A 23,063-nucleotide genomic window follows, 5' to 3' on the forward strand; every position below is an offset into this window, starting at 1 on the left:
ATTCCCCAGGCCTGGACTTACTGCTTCCCTTACTCTTGCCACTCTGCCCCTCGGGGCTCCCAGCCAATTTTCCAATCTCTGTATCTGTTGCCTGCCTGCTTGTCTGGACCCGATCCTGCTTTCCTCGCTGAACCGTCCCTTTTCATGGACACAGGCTTTGTTGCACTACCAATTTAGCAAGGAGGGTGGGCTCCTCAACTAGCCCCCACCCCTCCTGGTCCCTTTTCTTAAACATCTCTCAAAATTGTGAAATCACAACAATATCACTCACAAAAAATACTACACTGCCCAAACTCCTATATCCTTCAGAGTTTGGTTTAACACAGAAAATACCACCTAAAACTCGTATATCCTTCAGAGTTTATTCCAGTTCAACAGAGAGCAAGAAACTCCACATTCTTCTCTGACACAAAATAGTATTTGCCCAAAACTCCTATATCCTTCAGAGTTGGGTCTCACATAGAAAATACCGCCTGAAACTCCTATATCCTTCAGAATTTACTCCGGTGCTCAGCTTAGAGCAAGAAACTCTAAGTTCTCCTCCTATTTTACTAAGCTCGCTACGACCGAGGGTGAGCATACCAAATTATATAACGATCAATCAACTTTGTTTTATGCAGACTCTTACAATAAGCATGGTGTCTTACCTTGTTCCCCAAAAATGTTATGCTTACAAGAAGCACACGGAATCTTTTAAAAGAGATAAGGCAATACGCCGCATTTATTGAGAGTACAATTTAAGCATTAAAATCAGCGTTTGCTTCCATTCACACACACACACACATGCACACACACACACACACACAAAGATTCTGCAACTGGATCTTGTAGTTACCAGTCCTTAGTGTTGCTGGGTCAGTTCCAGTGGGCAGCTGAAACTGCACACGAGGGAGGGGAGTTGGATCTCTGTCGAATGCATTCGAAGCTCCGATGTTGATGCAGAATGAACCCAAAGTCCTATGGCAATACACCCTTCTTTTATAGTAATACGTTCCCATAGAAGTCTATAGACCTTGCTGTGTCACACTGGAGCTGTTAGTCACAAGATATTCAAGGTTGCTCTTAATTAGCATTATTTTAAGTTGTTACCGGGAGGATTTGCAGCTGTTTCTTATCTCGGCCCTCTGGCTCAACTCCTTATCTTGTTCTTGGGGTGTATGCCTTTGCTTTAGGGTCATCCATCTGCCATCCGGGTGATTCTGATAATAAAGTTGGTGCTTCTCGAGTTCTCCACTCCCCTCTTGACCATCCGGCCCAGCTGTCTTTTCTCCGTTAATTAGTACACCATACATTCTTCACTCACATACCAAACAGTAAGTAAGGCAATAATTACAGCCATAAAACTTCTGTCCTTCTAAGAACAATCATTAACACAATCAGCAAAGAATAAACTTAGAACATTTTTTTCTTATTAATTCAAGGCTACAATTTCTTCGTACTAATTCAAAGCTAGCAAAATGGAGTATAAAGCAAAATAAAGTACAATTTACTCGAGACAATTTCTCCCCATTAGGCTTTTGGCCCACAACTGCCTCCCACCACCTGGGTTTCTCCAAGGGCTAGCTCTCCAATGATTGCTACTCCCCTTACACTGGACAGTGGGAGGCATGCGTGTGTCTCTGGGGAGGTGCAAGTCAGCCATTGTGATCTGCTTAATGTCGTAAGGCAGCACATCTCTATTGGCTTCATTTTACACCCCAGAGAAGCTGTGAATCACCACCAGCCAAGGAAGTTGGAGATTTAAGAGCATTTAGGGCCCCCAGAGCAGCACGGTGACCTTGGCAAAGCCTGGGTGACAGTCTAATTCCAGCCAGGAATGCTCTACTGTAGGGCAAGCAGCCGCCCTGCTAAGCTGCCGTTTAACAACTTTGGTTTCAAGCATCTCTCTTGTGTGCTGGTATCACTGAGTCCTGTTTGGCATATCTCTTTTGCTAGATAACTATTATAATCGCTCTGAAAATCTAACAGGTTTTAAAATAACCAGAATTGATCTAGTTAGAAAGTGGGTCCCTTCCTGCATCAGACAAGAACTGTCGAGTGCAGCTCTGCACTGGAAAGGGGCTGTTAAAGTGGGGCCATGGTGCACAGCAGAGCTGCTCCCTGTGGCAGGACTGGCAGGTCAAATAACCAGCCCTTTACTTGTAAACTGAGCCCGTTTGACTGGCAGTCACGGAGAGAAAATAAACACAGCGCCCCTGTGGGCCATCTTTAAGAGTCACCTTTCAAAAGGAAATTGCACTTTAAGATTCCATAGGTCAAATTTAGACCTAAAAACCTCCTCATGAGAGTGTGTAAATGAAAGCAAGAACATCTGGGCTAGCAATCTGAGAATGAAATCCCATTCTGGGGCACATGGACAGGACTTGCGGAAATTCTCCTGAGTGAACAGATACAAACTGGAAAGGCTGGGCTCTGTCACGTTTCATTCCAGATCCTGTCTTGCACATCTTGGGGGTGAGTTCTCCCACTCCAACAGATCCTCAGAAGCAAAGCAGGATATAACATATATCGCCCATCAGGAAGCGCACCTGCCTGATTCGTGTGTCTGAAAGAAAACCAGCCAAACAAACAATGCTTTAGCTCTCTGAACTCACTCTCCTTTCTAGTCTCTCAGGAGCATGTCCAAAACCTTCTGAAGGTTTCAGTGACACAAACTGCAGCTCCTTTGGGAAGTTACCATGTGAGAGACGTTTGACCTGCATGGAAATGAAATAAATGCGTGACAATGAGGTTTCTTCCTGGTTTCTCACACATCATGCAAAGTTTTCTCCTCACTATATCATGGTCTGTAAGAACCTGCACAGGGAGATGGTTGGCTGGGCAGTGAAGTTAGACAAATTCAAATTGGACAAAATGGTGACTTCCCAGTGAGGGGCCTGTGGGATGATTTGTGACGGGCGTGGAGATGCGCTATGATAGTCTATGAATGCTGAGCTGTAATAAGTGTATGTGACCTGGTCAGTGAGGGAAGTTATTGTCTGTTGGGTTACAAACCTTCCTGCAATGTATTGATCAATGGACAGAGCTAGTGGGGCTGTGAGGAAAACACGCTGGGAAACAAACAGTGGAAGGCAACCACAGGGACAATGCCCCGCTGCCAGCCTCCAGGCCAAAGGGACACAGATGTGTTGCCAGGCTGGGACCTGCCACGCCACGGGTCTCTACATGGTTAAAAAGCTCCTCTCCAGAGAGATGGGAGGTGGTCAATGGTCAGGTGCTGACCCTGGAGAAACCAGGCTGGATGGAAGAGAGACACAGGTCCCGAGGGAGCGTCAGAAAGCAGCGGAGGCCTTCCCCAGCTCGAGTGGATAGTAAGCTTTAGGGATAGGCAGGCCTATGTATGGACCAGATCGTTGTTTTAGTCCAATAAATAATACACGCTCGAAGGCGGCAGCCTGTCACCGCTTACAGTGTCATTGCTCCTGAGGGGACAGAACTGCAGGTGCTGGCTGAAGGCCCGTCAGGCCTGCTGGGGTAGCCCAGGGCTAGGACTGCAGCCAGGGCTGGCCGGGCGTGGGAGACTCCTGTGATTCCACCCTGCGGCAGGGGACCACTCAAGCCAGCCGGGGTGCACTCAGCAAGAGCAGGAGGGGTCGGGGACGGCTAGTCCGGGCAGCGTGACACAGCTGAGCTAGTGAAGAGCCTGTACACTGAGATTGTGTGTTTCTGGGAGATCGGCTCTAGCTCCATGGTGGCACGTGCATAGTGGGGGAGAGTAACTCCCCCCAGCGCAGGACCCACTGGGTGAAATGCTGCAGTCGGCGCTCGGCAGGTCAGATTCATCCAGCGCACTCCCTGCTGGCGTTAACATCTCTGGGTACATCTGCACTACAAAACACCCACGGCAGCACGTCTCCGAGCACCGGCCCACTGGGGCAGGCTCGCAGGGCTCTTGTTGCAGGGCTGGAAATAGCCGTGTCGACCTTCTCCCGCGGGCTGGAGCCCGACACTAACTAGGAAGGAGGAAACGCACTCCTTGCAGATGTTTAAACATAACAAAAATACCCAGCGCCCCCATGGATGGGGAGTAGAGCTCTTGCCAGGCTGCAGGGGGAGGGGGAGGCCGCAGCTGCCAACTGAATTCCTGGGGAGCCGGGTATTCAGAGATGTGGTAAGATGAATTCTCTGGTTGGTGTTTATTATTATATATCTTAGTGGGGAGTTAAGCAGCAGTGTAATGATCCCTCACTCTCCCGCTTGGAGGCCACTCGGGCTGGTCCTGTCTGGTCAGCACCAGAGCTTGCGAGCCAAGAGTCCACAATAGGGCTGGGCAATGAATAGTCCCTGTCAGGCTTTGGCCTGGGTTTGGGCAGCTCAAGCAGTCAACCCTTAAACAGAGCCTGTGGAGCCCTAAGCATAGTTGGGGGAGACTCCTCATTGCTCCATGGGATTGAGGGGGAGATTCCCCCACAGAGGGAAATAGGAGACATCCGCCAGGAGAAGGTCACCTTGCTGGGTCCTTGCTCAGTGCCTGTCCACGCCCTGGGTCTTCTCTCTGGGCAGGCTCACAGATCCACCTTCTTTCCGCTTTCATCGCTGTTGTTCTTTAAGGTGAACCACAAATGCAATCGCTGTGTTAGCGCCTTGCCCACCTGGCAAAGTGGTGTGGAGCGGGTGCAGTACATCCTGTCAAGGTCCATGCCTGATGCATTTGGGATCCATGCCCTGGTGTGTGTCCACCACTGCCTGGAGACATAACACAGCACAGGCTAACTCTGAGGGCTTGTCCACACTTACAGCGCGGCAGGCCTGCTGCGCCTCTGCAGTGCTTAGTGAAGACACTACCTGCACTGATGAGAGAGCTTCTCCCAGCAGTGTAGTTACGCCACCTCCCCGAGAGGCGGAAGCCCTTCCGTCAACATAGCACTGTCTACACTGGCGGTTAGGCGGGTGTGACTACATCACTCAGGGATGTGGATTTACCACATCCTTGAGCTACATAGTTGTCCTGACACAAGTTCCTGAGAAGAGTCACAAAGGCAAGGGTTCTCTCAGCTCGTATGCACGGCTTTAGATAGGAACAAATCAAACTGAATGAATTCTATTATCAAACAAACTGGGGAGACCCAACTTGTAGGTAGGAAGGGGCGAGAACAACATTTCTCCGTAGTGAAATGGCTCCAAAGCAGACGGGATTAAACTGGATGTGAGACATGTCCAGGTCCACGAGGCAGATAGCCAGCGCAGCTGTAGCTGTTTGAATACTGCTCCCACCTCCCTCCGAGCACTTTCCCTGCAAGAACTGGCATCTTACTATGATCCAGAAGCATTTCACCATTTGTCAAGGAAAGTAAACAAGGGGCATTGACAGCTCCTGGGTGAGCTTGGTCATTTCTAGCATAGAAACTCTTTTGCTGTTGCTGGAGGCTGGACGCACAGGAGGGCGCTGTGGAGACAGAGAGTCTGGATCTGAAATATATGGATGGGAACTGCTCCGCACTAACACATCAGCCACGAACACAAGAAATACCACAGATAAGGAAGCAAACCAAACTGCAGCCGCAGCATCAATGCTCATAAATAACAGTGACTCTTTGGCCTAGGTACCAGGGAAAGCACTCACAAGATAAACTGGCTTAGTTTAAGATGTGGGAGTCGATTTCCTCTGGATGTCTGAGGGGTACATTCCATTTCAAGCCTGTCTAACGTTTGGGGGAGTGAGTGGGTGCAAAGGTGAGTTGGTTTGCGTGTGAGAGAGTGATCACACGGAATGGGCTCTGGTGCCAGAAATGCTAAATGGGATCTGATTGGTTTGGCTTGCTCGTTCTGCTTTGATGTACCAGAATTATATCTACTAGCACGTGATGAGGAGGCGGCTCCCCTGCTAGAATACACTGCTCAACTTACTTGTTTTGGAACTTACATCATTTGTTTTTGGTAACAGCATCAAACGCTTTAAAAAGGGCCTTCTCAGCATAGTTTTCAAACCCTTGGTTATTCACCATTGAGTACAATCAACAGCCCCTTTGCTTGAGGTTGAATTATATTCCTTAGACTCAGATCCCCTCTTTTGCACGTACACATTAGTTTGGGTTGGGCTGTTTATGACGGAGGCCCTTGGAAAATAGTGGGAGAAATGGCAGAAGAGTCCGGGAATGGTCCTGACTGTGGTGGCAAATGTTCACTAGTGCTGGTTGGGAATTTTCCATCCCAGGGATTTTGCCTTTTCGCAAAAGCGAAAGTTTCTGTGGGAAAATTTTAATATGCCAGAAAAATTCAATTTTCCATCAGGAAAATCAAAATGAGGGCTCAGCAGCTGCCCCACCTGGAGAGCTCTTGTCAATTTCACTCCGGGAGAAAGAGAAATTGACAAGAACCTTTCAGGGGAACAGGTGAAAAATTGTTTCAGCTCTTCTGAAATGGAATTTTCCTGAAAATCCCTTCCAAAGAGAAATGTGGTATTTTTGACTTTCTTTCTTTTTTTTTTTTTTTCCAAATTTTCTGTGGGCAGGGATTTCCATTTTCCAGCCAGCTCCAATGTTAACCTTTTGCCGTATATGGCCAGGCTGCAGTCAGACTGGCTCACTGGGACTAACCATTTCACAGCCGTATCATTCTCTTTCCAAAATGGAAAGAGCAGTCAAGGTGCACTAGGTTAAAAATCGGCTCAGCAAAACAGCACCCAGGGCACAAACTTCCTTCTGCTGAGAGCTCCACTAGCATCCAAGTGAGCTGTAGGGGAGGGAGAGCTCAGTGGTTAGAGCATTGGCCTGCTAAACCCAGGGTTGTGAGTTCAATCTTTGAGAGGGCCACTCAGGGATCTGAGGCAAAATCACTACTTGGTCCTGCTAGTGAAGGCAGGGGGCTAGGCTCAATGACCTTTCAAGGTCCCTTCCAGTTCCAAATCTCCATTAATTTAATAGCATGAGCAATGCACTAGAGTCCAAGTAAAGCAGTGTGAGCAGTTAACTAGAATCCAAGGGATGCAGTGAGAGTGTCCAGCCCCCTGCAGGATTAGAGGGGCCTGTCAGGTTATCAGCCTAATCAGTTGGGAGAGACAGTTTAAACCAAAAAAAAAAGTGAATGATAATTGGGAATTATTTAAGAACATTTCTTGTCCAAAAAGTCACAGTTGAGAAAGAAGGTCAGAAAACGAACCCGGCTTAGAGATTAAGTGAAAGCAGCTATCAAAAATAATATATAATGAATGAGAGAATGGGGAACTTGATAATAATGAATATAAATCAGAAGCTGGACATTGTAGAAAATTGATAAGGGAAGCAAAAGGAAGCAAGAAGCAGTATGTGGCCAGAGAAGTTAAGCATAATAAAATTTTTATGTATATTGGGAACAAAAAAGAATCCTAGAAGTGTTATTGATCCACTACTAAATCATAGAATTATAGAATATCAGGGTTGGAAGGGACCTCAGGAGGTCATCTAGTACAACCCCCTGCTCAGAGCAGGACCTAATCCCAACTAAATCATCCCAGCCAGGGCTTTGTCAAGCCTGACCTTAAAAACCTCTAAGGAAGGAGATTCCACCACCTCCCTAGGTAACCCATTCCAGGGCTTCCCCACCCTCCTAGTGAAAAAGTTTTTCCTAATATCCAACCTAAACCTCCCTCACTGCAACTTGAGACCATTACTCCTTGTTCTGTCATCTGGTACCACTAAGAACAGTCTATATCCATCCTCTTTGGAACCCCCTTTCAGGTAGTTGAAAGTAGCTATCAAATCCCCCCTCATTCTTCTCTTCTGCAGACTAAACAATCCCAGTTCCCTCAGCCTCTCTTCATAACTCATGTGCTCCAGCCCCCTAATCATTTTTGTTGCCCTCCACTGGACTGTTTCCAATTTTTCCACATCCTTCTTGTAGTGTGGGGCCCAAAACTGGACACAGTACTCCAGGTGAGGCCTCAACAATGTTGAATAGAGGGGAATGATCATGTCCTCGATCTGCTGGCAATGCCTCTACTTATACAGCCCAAAATGCCGTTAGCCTTCTTGGCAACAAGGGCACACTGTTGACTCATATCCAGCTTCTCGTCCACTGTAACCCCTAGGTCCTTTTCTGCAGAACTGCTGCCTAGCCACTCGGTCCCTAGGCTGTAACAGTGAATGGGATTTTTCCGTCCTAAGTGCAGGACTCTGCACTTGTCTTTGTTGAACCTCATCAGGTTTCTTTTGGCCCAATCCTCTAATTTGTCTAGGTCCCTCTGTATCCTATCCCTACCCTCCAGCATATCTACCATTCCTCCCAGTTTAGTGTCATCTGCAAACTTGCTGAGAGTGCAGTCCACGCCATCCTCCAGATCATTAATGAAGATATTGAACAAAACCGGACCCAGGACCGACCCTTGGGGCACTCCACTTGAATCCGGCTGCCAACTAGACATGGAGCCGTTGATCACTACCCGTTGAGCCCGACAATCTAGCCAGCTTTCTATCCACCTTATAGTCCATTCATCCAGCCCATACTTCTTTAACTTCCTGGCAAGAATACTGTGGGAGACGGTATCAAAAGCTTTGCTAAAGTCAAACACATCCACTGCTTTCCCCTCATCCACAGACCCAGTTATCTCCTCATAGAAGGCAATTAGGTTAGTCAGACATGACTTGCCCTTGGTGAATCCATGCTGACTGTTCCTGATCACTTTCCTTTCCTCTAAGTGCTTCAGAATTGATTCCTTGAGGACCTGCTCCATGATTTTTCCAGGGACTGAGGTGAGGTTGACTGGCCTGTAGTTCCCAGGATCCTCCTTCTTCCCTTTTTTAAAGATGGGCACTACATTCGCCTTTTTCCAGTCATCCGGGACCTTCCCCGATCACCATGAGTTTTCAAAGATAATGGCCAATGGCTCTGCAATCTCATCCACCAACTCCTATTCACCCACTCCTTTAGCACCCTTGGATGCAGCGCATCCAGCCCCATGGACTTGTGCTCGTCCAGTTTTTCTAAATAGTCCCGAACCACTTCTTTCTCCACAGAGGGCTGGTCACCTTCTCCCCATACTATGCTGCCCAGTGCAGCAGTCTGGGAGCTGACCTTGTTCGTGAAGACAGAGGCAAAAAAATCATTGAGTACATTAGCTTTTTCCACATCCTCTGTCACTAGGTTGCCTCCCTCATTCAGTAAGGGGCCCACACTTTCCTTGACTCCTTTGTTGTTGCTAACATACCTGAAGAAACCCTTCTTGTTACTCCTAACATCCCTTGCTAGCTGCAACTCCAAGTGTGATTTGGCCTTCCTGATTTCACTCCTGCATACCTGAGCAATATTTTTATACTCTTCCCTGATCATTTGTCCAATCTTCCACTTCTTGTAAGCTTCTTTTTTGCGTTTAAGATCAGCAAGGATTTCACTCTTTAGCCAAGCTGGTCACCTGCCATATTTAATATTCTTTCTACACATCGGGATGGTTTGTTCCTGCAACCTCAATAAGGATTCTTTAAAATACAGTCAGCTCTCCTGGACTCCTTCCCCCCTCATGTTGTTCTCCCAGGGGATCCTGCCCATCAGTTCACTGAGGGAGTCAAAGTCTGCTTTTCTGAAATCCAGGGTCTGTATTCTGCTGCTCTCCTTTCTTCCTTGTGTCAGGATCCTGAACTCGACCACCTCATGGTCACTGCCTCCCAGGTTCCCATCCACTTTTGCTTCCCCTACTAATTCGTCCCCATTTGTGAGCAGCAGATCTAGAAGAGCTCTGCCCCTAGTTGGTTCCTCCAGCACTTGCACCAGGAAATTGTCTGTCCCCTACACTTTCCAAAAACTTCCTGGATAGAATAGAAATGGTAGAATTGTCAATAATAATGCAGAAAAGGTAGACATATTCAATAACTATTTCTGTTTTATATTTGGGAAAAACAAATAATGTAGTTATTATCATGCAATGCTGATGATGGAAACACTTTCCATTCCAATAATAACTCATCAGGATATTAGACGCAGCTACTAAAATTAGACATTTTTAAATCAGCAGTCAGAATAACTTGCAAACAAGAGTTTTAAAAAAGCTGGCCAAGGAGCTTGCTGCACCATGAATGTTGCATAGATCGTGGAACATAAGGGAAGTCCCAGAAGACAGAAAGAAAGCTGATGTTGTGCCAATGTGTAAAAAGGATAAATGGGATGACTTGGGCAATGATAGACCTGACATGAATCCCAGGCATAGTAATGCAGCAGCTGATACAGGACTCAATTAATAAAGAATTAAAGGACAGTAATACAGCCTGTTGACTCCTTCGACCAGTCACGTGGTGCAGTCAATCAGAGCCCTTGTCTCCGGGCCAGCTGTGCTCATTGCTGGCTCTGCTGCAGGCGAGGCCCCGGCACATTAGAAGCTTGGCTGATAAAGGGAGTAGTGCTGATGGAAAATACTTGGCCAGCTCGAAGGCTTTCGACTTGGTACCTCAGAACGCCTTGATAAAGACACTAGAATGAGATCAAATGAACATGGCACACATTAAATGGATTAAAGACTGGCTAACTGATCGTTCTCAAAAAGTAATTGTAAGTGTAGAATGGTCCCTGTGAGAGCGTATTTCCAGTGGGGTCCTACAGGGATTGGTTGTTGGCCCTATGCTATTTAATATTTCATCACTGACAAAGTTTGCAGATAACATAAAAATTGAGGGAGGGGTAAATAATGAGGACAGGTCACTGACACAGAGCGATCTGGATCACTTGGTACGCTGGGCACAAGCAAACAATATGTGTTTTAATATGGCTATATGTAAATGTACAAAACTAGGAACAAAAAATGTGGGCCATACTTACAGGATGGGGGGCCTCTATCCTGGGAAGCAGGGACTCAGGAATAGATTTGTAGGTCACAGTGGATAATCAGCCGAACTTGAGCTCCTAGTGCAACGCTGTGGCCAAAAGGGCTAATGGACTCCCAAGCAGGAGTATTTGTATTTGGCCCTGGTGTGACTTGCTGCTGGAATCCTGCATCCCGTTCTGGTGCCCATAATTCAGGAAGGATGTCGATAAAGTGGAGAGGGGTCAGAGAAGAGCCACAAGAATGATGAAAGGGTTAGAAAACCTGCCATAGAGTGATAGACGCAAGGAGCTCAATCTATGTAGCTTACCAAAGAGAAGATTAAGGGGTGACCCGATCACAGTCTATAAGTACCTACATGGGGAACAAATATTTCATAATGGGCTGTTCAGTCTAGCACAGAAAGGTCTAACACGATCCAATGGCTGGAAGCTGAAGCCAGACACATTCAGACTGGAAACCCATTGGAACAATTTCCCCAGGGTGACGGTGGATTCTCCGTCGCTGACAATGTTTAAATCCAGACGGGATCTTTTCCTAACAGCTCTGCTCTAGGAATGATTTGAGGGCAGGTCTCTGACCTGGGCTGTACAAGAAGTCAGACTGGATGAGCACAAAGCTCCCTTCTGGCCTATGAATCTCTGAAACAACAACCACCCCAGCCCCTCTCAGCTCACTCCCTGGCTTTCCCCGGAAAGGCCAGCTATTGCTACGCTACCTTTAATATCAGCTACAAAATAGGGAAACGAGGGGTTTTTCTTTATAAAAACTCTACAGCGAAAGGGCAAGTGAAGTTGTTAGAATGAAAGCTGCATTTAATACTTTACATATCAAATGTTTTAACCTTTTCCCTTCTTTTCTGTATCTTTAATAAAAGGTTAAAAGGATTTTAATGGTGTGTTTGCCTTGGGATTAAGCAGGCTGAGGTCTCTGGATACCAAACCCCAAGCCTTGTTTAACAGTTTAATGCTGGCCAGTGACAGGGTCATGTTACCACCTCTAACTCTTTGGGCCCATATATTCCATTTCAATAAATACAACATGGTCTCTGGAAAACGGAAGTGAAGACAAACTCCCGAATGTCAAAGCACAAGCAAGTACAACTATGGGGTAAGAATTTGCCCTGCTTCTACCAGTTCCTTTGAGATCTGAGCCTAGCCCAGGGACAAATACTTCGGCATGCTGGCTTGTGGGAAGGAACACATCGGGGGCTCATTACCCTGCTATGGGTATCCAGGACAGTGCAACAGACTGGGCTGAGCACCCTGAGCAGTGGGTGCGAGTAGATGCCAATGCAGAGAAGCCTTGTCTGCTCAGATTCTGCTTGTTTATAGAATGGGGTTGTCAGCTGCAGCGCTGAGTGAAACTGACATTCTCTCCCTGAGGGGTTTGAAAGGTTCCACTTGGCTTATTCCCTGAGGAGGGGATTTGGGATAACTCAGACCATTAGATCTCCTTGGAACCATCCCACCTGCCCCTTAAAGAAACATTCCAGGCATAGTTTTGCCATGAAGAAAGAGCCTGACAAATTCTTGTGTGTTTGTTAAGCTAGTGAAAAAGGTCCAAAGGCAGCCAGCAAATGCCTGGGAAAGGTTTCTGTTGTTGTTCTTGTGATAAACCTCTGATAATCTCAGCATTAGGGTTTTTGCATTAGACGCTCCTACCACTAGGCTTCCTTCAAAGCAGAAAGGCAACACCCACATGCTGAATTGTTTAATCTTCTCTTTATTCCATTTTCATAGAACCATGGAAACAAGACAGGGATTGGGGGTAAGCAAGCATCAACCTACACAAAATGGAGTCAGACTGTTAGAATAAATAGCCCCCAAAAGCAAGCAGAGTTAGAGAAAGAAACAGGTTTTCCAAGGATGCAATGTCAATGCCTAACTGAAACTTACCTCCAACTTCCTTACGTTACCTAGATATTAATTATTATTAGGGCCCTACCAAATTCACAGCCGTGAAAAACACGTCACGGACCATGAAATCTGGCAATTGGAGGGGGGCCACAGTATAGCCACCCTTACTTCTGCGCTGCCTTCAGAGCTGGGCGGTCAGAAAGCCCCCCACAACCCCCCTTTTGGGTCAGGACTCCTACAGTTACAACACCATGAAATTTCAGATTTAAATATCTAAAGCTGTGAAAATTAAGATTTTTTAAATCCTATGACTATGAAATTTACCAAAATGGACCGAGAATTTGGTAGGGCCCTAATTATTATTAATAATTAGCCATGGTGATGTGTGAGATACAGGGTAGTTGGCGGTTCTTTCATCAACAGACAATGAATCCATGGAACTCATTGGTGCATGATATTGAGGCAAATAGCTTGGTACACGAAAAGAAAGGGATTAGATGTTTGTATGAATAGAGAGAGCCTTCTGAACTGGACTAACAAGGAAAAATACAAGAGTTATCCATTTTTCTTTTTCACAACGTAAGTTGAACAGGAAACTTTACTTCATAGTATGATATCACATAGCTATGTATATTACAGGGTTTTGAGCCTCCCTCTGATGGTGCAATTAGTCCTTGGGATGAACAGGATACTGGTCTGGGTGAATCATTGGTCTGTTCCGTGTGACCGTTCCCATGCTGATGCATGTGCGTGTGGGAGAGAATTGCTTGCTGTGCGAGGAGCGATGGCCCCACTTCTTTCTAAACATTTAGTTGATTTAGTTGGGGATTGGTCTTGCTTTGAGCAGGGGGTTGGACTAGATGACCTCCTGAGGTCCCTTCCAACCCTGATATTCTATGATTCTATGATTATACGGTCATTTCTGAGTGCCCAAAAGTAGGCTAGGTACTTCACAGAAACAAGACAAGAGTCCCAAAGAGTGTACAAATGGGCTTTGGCCTGACAGAACAGGAGGACATCACAAACCCAGGGACAGGCGGGGAGAGGAAGGAGCCCAAAGTCTTGTGGTAAGGCATGTGCAAATCTTAGTGGTCATTGGTGGGATGGAGAAGGCAGGGGAAATGCAGAAAAGTGTGTGTGTGTGCGTGCATGCACACACACACTGGCAGCACAGTGTGTCTGCCTTTGGCTAAGTTTTGTGGGGAAAACAACTATTTCAATGTATGAGATAAGAGGAATCTACATTATTTTGTCCATGTTCAAATAATTCTTACACCTGTTTCATTGAGAAGCTTGAAATTGGCGGGGAGCTAGAGGGGAGAGAAGGGGTCACTCTGAGATCAGCCTTTCGCTGTTTCTGTGAAAAACCACCCCCATTTGGCAAAGTGATGAGCTTTTGAAAAATGCCAGTTTGCACCGGCCCAGGAGAGCCGTGTTAGAGTTTGGCAGCTAACCTGCTCCAGCCCCTCAGCTCCCAACGTGCAACTGTAACCCCCTGGGGGTTTAGAGAGCATGGCCCCTGTAAACCCTTGTCCTGAGCGGGAGGAAGAGCTGGTGAGTCCAGCCGCCTGGGAAGAAGGAGAGCAAGGGGGTGAGGTGGGTGTGTCTGGAGCTCCAGACAAGAGGCCTGCAACAGGCAGGGCCTCAGTGAAACAGCCAAGAACCTGCCTGAAGCCTGGGAAGGGCAGGGCAGCCGATCGAGGACAACCCAGGAGGAGCACTGTGCCAGGGAGGAATCGCCCGAGAAGGACAAACTGGAGCTGGACCCAGTATCACTGCTGCCCAGAGCTGTATGGGGCCGTGAGAACTGCGGCTGGTGACTTTGCATTGGGAATAAGGAGGGAGGCTGTCGCTAGTTAAGTGGGAAGTTGTCTCTCTGGCCTGGTCCACACTAACCCCCCACTTCGAACTAAGGTACGCAAATTCAGCTACGTTAATAATGTAGCTGAATTCGAAGTACCTTAGTTTGAACTTACCGCGGGTCCAGGACTCCTGAACTCTGTGTGCAGACACATTGCTCGGTGTCTGCCCTTCCAGACTGTGCTACCACTGGGCCTGGGAGGCCTCGTGTTGGCTGTAACCCTGTTTTATTGCTCCCCCTATATTCCCCCCTGTTGTTTTTCTCATCTCATCCCTCTGTGAATAAATATTCCCTTTCCGAGATTCTGGTGTGTGTGTCACTCCGGGGGGTTGAAACCAGTGCCTCTGGGGTGAAAGGGACTTTCCCTGCTGCGGTTCTCTGCCAGAGCCGACTCTGTCTTGGCCACGAGGGTGCTACAGTCACACAACATTTGGCTAATATAGAGGACAGCCGGAGCGAGACTGCAGCCTGCAGCCTGCAGGGGGCTGAGAAAGCAGCGATTGCTGCTGGGAATGGGATCTCCTGACCCGAAGCCCCCTGCGCGTTGTGGTGCTGAAGCAGGGAAGTGGTGCATTTTACCAAAAAAGGGTCAGTGAGGTTTCCCAAAGAGTGGGCGGGTCAGGACTGCCACCTTGGAAGTACTTCGGTTTGATCTCGGGCACTGCTGGCATAGGCTGGGGTTCTCAATGGGTCTTGCAGGAGTTAGAGGTTCTCCTGGTGAAAGCCAATCCAAGCTGGGGCCCTAACTCCCAGAGGCCTCTGGAAAATCCCCACCAGAATTTCTCAGCCTAGCTGCTTTGTGGGTCTTTTTTCCCTTCAGGTGCTCTAACGCAGGGGGGTCTGAATTGGAAGGAAGCCAGTGACCCAGCAGTGCAGGAAGGAGGGTGGGTGCAGGCAGGGACAGAGAAATCAAACCGATTTCATGTTTCCCCTTCCCAGGAGAAGGTCAGAATCATTTACATGACCCTGGAGGATCCCCAAGCACTTTACCAGCTCTGGGCCTGACCCTGAGGTCTGAGCACCCTAACTTCCAAGCCCTGCTTTGAATGCAGCTCGTTGGGCCCTGCAGTTCTGAGCCAGCCAGGCTCCTGCACCAAGCACGGGAAGAACAACTTTGGGAATGGATGGTCCTGCCAGTGCTCAATCACTGCCCAAGAAGGGTGCAGTCCAGAGCCGGGGAGGGGTCCGGAAGCTTTCTTCTACTGAGTTGTGTGACTGCAGATTTGGGGCTGTCTCCCTGGAGCTGGTAAGCTACACTGCCCTGACTCCATCGTAGAAATCAGGAAGGCCCCAGGGAAGGATCCTGTGGCACCCAGAGAAGGACATTTTCTGCAGTGACTCATCTAATGTGTGTCTAGTCAAGAGTTCTGTGCCCTGCAGCCGCTTCCCCCAGGAGCCTGTCTGGCTCTCTAATGGGCTCCCCCGGGGGGATGTTTCTGAGGGCACTGAGGTTGCTTTTGCTCTCCGCAGCTCCATGCTGTCCCCCCATGCTGACGGTGCCGAGTGGGTGGTCATCCGTCAAAATGGTGGTGCAGAAAAGGCAGCAGTGTTCAATAAATATTTCTGTTATGTATCTGGGGGGAAAACAGATGATGTAGGACGAAGCACTTTCTATTCCACTGGTATCTCAGGAGGAAGTTAAACAGCAGCTACTAATATTAGACCATTTTAAATCAGCAGGTCTGGAGAACTTGCATCCAAGAGTTTTAAAAGAACTGGCTGAGGAGCTCACTGGACCTATAATATTGATTTTTCACTAAGGCTTGGTGTACCAGGGAAGCTCCAGAAGATGGAAGAAAACTTTGTGCCCATATTTTAAAAGTGTAATGGGATGGCCTGATGTGATGGGGCGCCTACCCCACACCAGGCCTGAGTGGGTAAAAAGAGCCAATACCTGTGGCAGGCTGCACCTGGAGGAGAGTCAGGGCGGAGAGGCTTTATCTGATGATGAAGCCCAGCTGGACAGGGACAGGCAGAGCTGAGGGAAAACCAGGCAGAGGAGAGTGAGAGGTGGCTGGGGGAAGGAGCTCGCTGTCACCACCTGGAGAGAAGGGGAGTTGGTACCAGACAAGGAGGAGTTCTGGGGAGGGGTAAGCCCCAGGATCCTGCCTGAGAATACAGAACTCAAGAGAGGGTGAAGTAGCCACAGGGAGCAGCAGGAGACTCCAGTGGTAACCTGGGGTGGGCCAGAAGACAGGCCTGGTCTACGGTACAGAGTTAGATCAACATAAGCTGCCTTGCGTTGACCTAGTTGTGCACATGTCTACACTTACATTTGTAGGTGCCCCGTTACGCTGACATAGTAACACCAGCTCCCCGAGTGGCGTTGAGCCATGGTCAATGTAAAGAGGTCGATGCAGCAGGAGTGTAGACGAGTGGTCTCCAACCTTTTTACGCCCAGGATCACTTTTTGAATTTAAGGGTAAACCAGGATCTACCCTGCCCCTTCCCCGAGGCCCCGCCCCTTCCCCAAAGCCCTGCCCCACTCACTCCATCCCCCCCCCTCCGTCGCTCGTGCTACCCCACCCTCACTCACTTTCACCAGGCTGGGGTAGGCGGTAGGGTTCGGGGGGGTGGGGCAGGATCTGGGCTGGGGCTGAGGGATTCGCAGTGTGAGAGGGGGCTCTGGGATGAGCCTGGAGCAGGGGGTTGGGGTGCAGGAGGGGGTGAGGGGTGCAAGCTCTGGGAGAGAGTTTGGGTGCAAGAGGGGGCTCCAGGCTGGGGCAGAGTGTTGGGGTGCAGGAGGGGGTGCAGGGTGCTGGCTTTAGGAGGAGGGATCAGTGCTGGGGCATGGGGTTGGGGTGCAGGAGGGGGTACAGGTTGCTGGCTCTGGGAGGGGGCTCAGGGCTGGGGCTTGGGGTGCAGGAGGGGGTTCGGGGTACAGGAGGGGTTATGGGGTGCTGGCTCCAGGATGGGGCTCAGGACTGGGGGTTGGGGTGCGGCCTCCCACCAAGCAGCACTTACCTCTGGCGGCTCCTGATTGGCAGTTCAGCGTGGCTGCTGCTAAGGCAGGCTCCCTGCTTACCCCATCCCCATGCCACTCCCGGAAATGGCCAACGTGCCCCTGTGGCCCCTGGGGGCAGGGCGGGGGGCACGTGGATCCACGCACTGCCCCTCTCTGCAAGCACTGCCCTCGCAGCTTCCATTGGCCACAGCTCTCCATTCCCAGCCAATGGGAGCTGCAGGGGTGGTGCTTGCAGGCAGGAGCAGCACGCGGAGGGAGACTGTTGCCCTCTCGCCCCTGGGGCCGTGGTGGCCACTTCTAGGAGCGGCAACCCCGCTACACCACCAGAGATCACAATCGACTGGGAGATCCTCTAGGATCGCAATAGACCGGTTGCAATCAACCGGTTGGTGACCACTGGTGTAGACCCTGCGTTATTTATGTCAACCATAACAGTCCTCCAGCCTCTGTCCCACAATGCCCGACACTGACTGTTCTGGTCACAATAGTTAACTCCACTGCCCAGGGGTCACATAGACCGGAGGACACCCCCAGCCCCTCTTTAAAACCCCTGTGAATTTTTGAAATGCCTTTTTCTGGTTGTCCAGCGTGGCAAGCACATCTCTATCTCCTCTCCATTGTTGTGCGCAACTGCCCCAGTGGCCGTGGGGTCTACATGCTCCAGACACACTCCTACCTCCTATGTGTACTGGGGGTCCCTTCTGAGGCCCCTAAACACCACTTTGATCCTTTCTCTCTTTGCTGTGTAATAATAGAGCTGATTTTGAGTGTATGAGGAGTCTTGTTATGTGCTGCAGAGCTGAAATCACTGATTCCTAGGTCTAAACATTAGACCTACTTTGGGCAAGTGGTTCTGAGTGTGCCAGCACTGGGGCCCCCTACTAAGAGCTGAAATCACTGAGAGCTGTGTTGGGCGGGGGGCCTGAAGACATATCGGTGAGTGGCTGGCAGAGAGGAGCTCCTAGCAGGATGGCTAGTGGAGAGGTGCACAGAGGCACGCCTAGCAAGACAGCTAGCAGAGAGGCACGGCTAGCAGGATGGCTAGTGGAGAGGTGCACAGAGGCACGCCTAGCAAGACGGCTAGCGGAGAGGAGCGGCTGGCGGTGAAGACTGTAGCAGAACCCCATGGAGAGGCATAGCAAACGGCCATCAACGTGAGCAGCGGAGCATGTAAGCTGCCCCCCATATCTCCCCCCACTTCCACCCAGGCTGGGAGGTAAACTCTGCAGATGAACGTCTGAACTCTGGGGGCTGCACTGACCAAGGGCAGAAACTGTGGGTGGAGGTGACTGTTGGGTTGCTGGACTTAAGACCCTGAGGGGAAAAGGACACTGCCAAACTTACTTGGGGGTGGGTCTTTTGCTCATGGTTTGTGTTATGAATCCTGTTTGTGATGTTTCCCTGTATTAAAAGGCTTTTGCTACACTCAGACTCTGTGCTTGCGAGAGGAGAAGTATTGCCTCTTAGAGGTGCCCAGAGGGGTGGTACCTGGTCACTGGGTGGGGGCTCGAGCCGTTTTGCATTGTGTTATTGGAACCCCTAGATACCGAACCCGGCCCTTGTTGCTGCCAACTCTGACAGGCAGAAGGGTTACACATGCACCCCAGCAATTCCCTCCCTGTTTCCCTCATCCCTGGCAAGCCAGACTCACCATGGCCCTTGCTGTTAGTTGCACCGTGATCCGGCACTCCAGAGCAGAAGTGTCCATAAGCAGGTCTTGTTTAGCACTCTGGAGGAGCAAGAGAAGCGGGGATTGATGGCTCTTCTGTTTCCCTTTCTGTACATACTGTACTGACCATGGCGCCTCTGTGTGTTTTATCTGTAGCTGCTGCCTCCCTCCGCACCAGCACAACAACTGACCCAGATAAGGAGGAGAGAAAAGAGGACATGTTCTGTGAGATCCTGCCAGCCTGTGCTGCCTCAGACCTGGAAGAGAGGGCCTGGAGGGTGAACGTTGCAGACTGTCTAGAGAAGGAAACTGGACAGGAGAAGGGTGCAGGAAAAGGAGAGGAAGATGCATCAGGACACAGGTGCTGCAGCTCCAGGTTCAACAATCCCGGGCTCGACCGCCACTGCAGACTGCAGCATAGTGCTGCACTACTTCCCTCCCCTCAGCATTCCCCAGAGCCAGCATGCCACTGCCTACCCCTGCCACTGCCCTCCCGGCTGCATGGACCGCCCCAGCTGCGCACCCTGTATGGATGGGTAGCTACAACGCGCACCGGTGCTCCTGCCTCTTCTTTATTTATTAAGGTTCCTACATTGTTTTAAGAACAATGTACAGGGAAACCCCGCTATAATGCGCCCCGCGATAACGCAAATACGGCTATAACGCGATCATAAGGTGGATCCCGCCACCCCAAGCACCAAAAAAGAAGCAGCCGGAGTGCCGCTGAAGCACACACAGAAAAAGAAAAAGCGGCCAGGGAGCCGCCGAAGCACACCAAAAAGAAAAACAAAAAAAGGAACATGCCTTCCCCTCTGCCTCTTCCCCTCTACCCCCGCTTCTCCTTTTGGCGGGAAGAGCCATTCTCCTCCCCAGCTGCTCCTCCCTCCTCCTCTGCCCTTGCAGGTCTCCCCTGCTCTCTGCCCAAGAGAAATTGACCGGCTTGAAACTGCCCGGCTTGAAATGGTAAAATGTTGGTAACCCCGCTACACCGCGACCCCGCATTTATCGCGATTGAAATTTTTGGACCCCAGTCGTCGCGTTATAGCGGGGTTTCACTGTATTTACCTTCATGTTCTTCTGTTTGTCAGGTGCCGTTTTCCTAATTGAATAAAACTCTGATTTTGGATATGAATCATCTTCAGTAGTTTGCACACCTGGAGTACGATGCCTGCTGGCAGGGAAAGCGATGGTCTCGTACACTCACAACCCATAGGATCAGGGGCAAACAGTGTAGTCGTCGTAACCGTACAGCAAGAAGGCTGACATTATTCGCTGCACTGGCAGTGATATATGCACAGAGGTGCAGCAAGCACCATACAGTTCCTGACAGGCCCCCAAACGGCAGCGCCGGGCTGAGCACAGGGCACCACGGCACATTCCTGGGGCTCGCCGAGGAAGTGCTCTTTCAAAACCTCCCTAGGCCGTAGCTCCTCACTGAGCTCCTCTGATAGCCCTTGTGTCTGGCTGTTCGAACTCAGCAGACCTCCGTCCTCTACCCCTGCAGCAAGTTCTCCCCTTTGCTTCACAGATCTCACACAGGACACAACAGGCAGCTATAACCGTTGGGATATTTTTCACACTGAGATCCAATCTGGCGAGTAAACAAGACCAGGGCCCTTTCAATCTACCAAAAGCACATTCACCTGTCATTCTGTCCTGCTGCGCCTGGAGCTGAATCTCTCCTTGGTGCTCTCGAGGTGACCAGTGTGTGACTTCAGGAGCCAGGGGAGGAAGGGGTAGGCAGGACCCCCCAGATCATTGTTGGCATTTCAGCATCACCCATGGTAATCCATTGGTCGGGAAAGAAGGTCCCTGCCTGTAGCTTTCTGAACAGTCCTGTGTTCTTAAAGATGGGCGCATCACGCCCCTTCCCTGAGCAGCCCACACTGATATCGTGAAACATCCCCCATGATCCACCAGCACTTGCATAACTATGGCAAAGTAGCCCTTTCCGTTGGTGTACTCTGTGGCAAGGTGCTCTGGGGCCAAAATGGTGGGGGGTGTAGTCTATTGCCCCATTGCAGTTCGGGAATCCCACAGCTGCAAAGCCATCCACTATGTTCTGCGCATTGCCGAGAGTCACAGTCCTGCGTAGCAGGAGATGGTTAATGGCCCTGCACGCTTGCATGATTACCGCCGCCACCGTGGATTTTCCTGCTCCAAAATGACTTCCCACTGACTGGTAGCATCTGGCACTGCAAGTTCCCACAGTGTGATCACCATCGGCAGCGCATGAACAACCAGCTGGGAGAGGCTAGCCCCCCGCCCCGCCCCTTCCTCCAGAGGCCCCACCATCCACCCCACCACCGCCAGAGCCTCCCCCACTGCAGCTGCCAACCCCTGCCCCAGGCTACCGCCCCCAGCCCCGGAGCACTGAGAGGGTGGGCAGCGCAACCCCAGCCCCAGCCAGGGCCGCCGCAGAGGAGGGCTTGGGGGTGGAGCATAGGCGGGGCCATGCCTGGCTGTTTGGAGTGGCACAGCCTCCTCCAGCCTATGATATCTGCCGCCCATGGTGATCACCACTTGCTTCTCCACTGTCAGTGCAGCTCTTAGTTCAGTGTCCCTGCACTGGACAGCTGAGGGGGAACTTGGCACACAGATCCCAGAATGTGGCCTCAGGCATCCAAAAGTTCTGCACCCTCCGCTCATCATCCCAAACCTGCATTACAATGGGATCCCACCAGTCAGGGTTTTGTTTCTCAGGCCCAGAAGCAGCACTCCACAATCTGCAGCTGCTCCATGAATGACACCAACAATCTCACTATGTCCTACAGCAAACTGACCGCCAGGAAATCGTCATGTTCCCCACTGTTCTTCTTGCAGCTCTGCAAATACTGGAGGGTCATGTGTCCTGTGCTTGCAATGCTCGTGATAATAGTGCAGAGCTGTGCAGGCTCCGTGCTTCCATCAGAGATGGCAGACAGTGACGAGTTCTGCGTAGGTTCGGGGGGAATTGAAAATAGGTGCAAAAGTTATGGGATAGAGATGCTATTATGGGAAACTGATCCCCAGTCACCCCTGTGGGACTCGTTTCTGCCCCATCGTGCATTGCCAAAACGTCCCAAAAGACAGTACGTGGGACAGCGGCAGGCTAGTGATGTTCCTGAGCTCTCTGTTCACATGAAATGTCCCGTTTCATGGCTATGCGGTCAGCAAAGGGTTTGGTCCAGCTCTCCTAGAGCAAGCGACGTCTAATGTTCTGTAAATACACGGAAGACTGAAAAGAGCTTAAGCCCTAGAAGTAAAAGCAGTTTCATTCAGTTGCTAAATGGATACAGCCCAGCTGCACACACATTGACGAGCATCCACACACAGTTTAACCAAATCAAATTAAAACCCTGTTTTAGTTAAACCAGGGGCAATTTTCGTGCCGACAAGGCCTGGGTCGAAGGATGTCTCAGCTGATGAACTCCCACGCCAAGGGGTCAGAAGAGAGTTTACAGAGCAAAGCAGCTAGCAGGAAGGAAGAAGGGGGTCTAAGATAAAGCAGGTCACCCCCAATGTACACCTGGCTTCAGCTCCTCAGTGCATAATTATCGCACTCAGACCCCCTCAGTTATTGGCAAGTGGGGTAACTGAGTGTAACTCACACACAACTCTGGACTTTGTCCATTTCTCTAGTGGGGAGCAGTAATTCCATCTCCATGACAACCCGGTCTTTACCCTTTCATCTGACACCCCCAAAGGAAGGCACCACCTATGCCAGCTGTGTGCTCTGCTTCTGGTAATAGACATCGTCATTCGCTGCTGGGACAGAGGCCATCAGCTCAGCTCAGGTGCTTTCACTTTAGGTTGCTGCCATAGCAGGTGAGCTTTACCCTACAGCTGAAAGGTCCCATGTCTCCACTGTCAACCTCTGAGGTAACCAGACCCCTGTGAGTTCCTAGTGAGGTAAACAGAAAGGAGCATAAACACTACCAAATTAAGTGTAAAAATGTAATAAGAAAAGCCAAAAAGGAGTTTGAAGAACGGCTAGCCAAAAACTC

The 23,063-nt window shown here is 49.9% G+C and overlaps 1 long non-coding RNA gene across 1 annotated transcript; it reads right to left on the reverse strand.

Moving 5' to 3' along the window:
• Positions 1–691: 691 nt before the first annotated feature.
• Positions 692–19,259, reverse strand: LOC112060594 (uncharacterized). The gene is made up of 4 exons (XR_006175445.2): positions 19,060–19,259; positions 10,720–10,902; positions 4,449–10,374; positions 692–2,545 (listed from the first exon to the last, which is right to left on the reverse strand). It is a non-coding gene; the product is annotated as an uncharacterized LOC112060594 (long non-coding RNA).
• Between the last annotated feature and the right edge of the window lie 3,804 nt (positions 19,260–23,063).

Source organism: Chrysemys picta, chromosome 11 (genome assembly GCF_011386835.1).
Source record: "Chrysemys picta bellii isolate R12L10 chromosome 11, ASM1138683v2, whole genome shotgun sequence".
Lineage (NCBI taxonomy): Eukaryota > Metazoa > Chordata > Testudines > Emydidae > Chrysemys > Chrysemys picta.